Source organism: Uloborus diversus, chromosome 3, assembly GCF_026930045.1.
Source record: "Uloborus diversus isolate 005 chromosome 3, Udiv.v.3.1, whole genome shotgun sequence".
In the NCBI taxonomy this organism is placed as follows: Eukaryota; Metazoa; Arthropoda; class Arachnida; order Araneae; family Uloboridae; genus Uloborus; species Uloborus diversus.
In genome coordinates this window covers 204754433-204756742 of record NC_072733.1, presented here as the reverse complement: position 1 = coordinate 204756742, position 2310 = coordinate 204754433, and positions in this window count along the sequence as shown.

Genomic DNA, 2310 nt, shown 5'->3' with positions numbered 1-2310 from the left:
TAGGGTATCGTACTGTTGCTTCCAGGATTAGATGTCTTATGGTTGCTTTGAGGCGACGATATGTTCATGAAAATTTGGATCAAGAATTCAGTTGAGGAAAATTAGAGGTTCCAAAACTACTTTCTAGCCCATAAGAAGATCGATCGCATGACCTTCATGTTATTTGCATGACGCTCTTACCAACTTCGTATGCTATACACTAAAGCAATGCGTAACAATGCAACAGAGTAAGTTAAAATCTGTGCCTCTATTTTGTTATTTTTTAAAAAAGTTATACAGTCGAGTCTCAACCTTAGAGCAGGAATTAAAATGGAGAGAGCAAGTCCAATGATTGGTTTAGCAAAGGCTGACCCAAAGACTCCAAGTCATGTGACTCAACAACGACGAATGGTTGGCACGTTTTACGTGAAACAAGCGAAAGAAACCTGATTTCTTCCAATGCTTTGCTTTAAAATCGATCACGTGACTTGGGGTCTTAGTTTCACGAATGAAAGTCTTCACTCCCTCCATTTTATCTCTTCTCAATGGTCTCAACTTACGCGAGGGATACGTTCCAAGACACCTCGCGTAAGTTGACATTTCGCGTTCTGAAAAATAGTATGCATACGATTTTTTTTACAAACATACCCAATTATTTTAGACATTTGTAAACACCCTTTAAACTGTTTTAAAACATTTCTTAACTTTATATTACCGTTTTTTACATAAAAAACTGAATCACTGCAATTTCTACTGGTATTAAAAAAAAAACCTCTGTGTTTCAACGTAAAATACTGTTAAGATGCACAAAATCAGTGGAAGAGACAGGCATCAAGTGTAACAGTACGGTACGTATAGTATGTAAATGCAGCACTAAATAGTACTGAACGTAGATACAGGAACTATATCCAACGCACTCTTTATTCGTTCATGCATATCAAAAGTCTTGACCTTTTCTTTAATTGTCAGAAACTTTCTCTTTTTCTTTCCATTTTTAAACTTTAGATAAGCAGCGTGCTTAGGTGAAATTATGCTTCGTTAACTTTATATTTTCAATGAAAAAAATTAATGAAAGATGCGGAGAGGTTATTTGCTTACATTTGAGGCCCCTAGTTTCAAAACCGGATACTTGCAAAAAATTCGATTTTCTTTTTTTTTTTTTCGTTAATCTTGTAGAGAATCATAAGGCCTATTTGCCTGCTCAATATTAGGTTCAAAAACCGTTTCTTTCCCCCTTGAAATGGGGCGGGTAGGTCTGCCTCAGTTTCAAAACCGGACTTTTTACAAGTTGAGCGTTTGTCCGCTCCTACAAGTATCCGGTTTTGAAACTAGGGGCCTCATTTAGAAAGCGATGTTAGACTAGTGCGGTGTGATGAACTTTCTCTTTCAGTGATGCTAAAAGGAAAGTTTATTCACGAAACCAATGTTTAGAAGCCAATAACGAAGGCGATAACTAAGCCCCACGATTCCTGGCCAAAACTTTTCGCGTAGTACACGATGAATTTATGTTAGCTCAAAAATTCGCTGCTCATGGAAAAACTAGTGTTATAGCCATTTCGCTTAAGTCGAATCGCGTTGTAGCGGGAGTCGACTGTATATTACATATACATAAGGATGCCTCAATCCCCTTTATAATTTCATTTCACCAATATTTTTTGCATAAAATTTAATTTATTTGCATGCGTCGCGTGCAGGGTATAAGAAGTCAACCTTTTGTAGTTTGTTGAATGCATTATTAAATATTTTCGCTATATAAAAGCAGCGATGACGAAACAAGTTGCAGGTTTTGAAAGCTAAGGTTCCAACGTAAAGGAAACATATCTCATTTTTTAGGAAATAATAATTTAAAACGTTGGAAAAAATTATGTATGGGGCCATTCCACAGAAAACGGTCATTTTGTCCCGCACGTGACTGTTCCTATGTTTCGTTAAAAAGAAAAAATTATGTATGGAGCCATTCCACAGAAAAAGGTCATTTTGTCCCGCACGTGACTGTTCCTATGTTTCGTTAAAAAGAAAAAAATTTAAAAAGCGATTACGATATTGTTTAAAAAGTCACACATACGCTTGTGATTTCTTAAGCAACAAAATTTTGTTCATGACGCTTTTGAATTGTTATTTTTAGTGAAATGTACGAAGCGTCACGTGCAGGACAAAAGGACCATTTTTCGCGGAATGGCCCAAGACCACATACAACGATTTTAAAAGTTTCAGAAACTCGGAAAATTTAGATAAAGTCAAAACTGTCCAGCTTGTAACCTCTAAACAGGTCTTTTGAAGTTGGCAGAGATTACTGTTTGGAAGTGAAATCTGAAGTAAAAGTTACGCCAT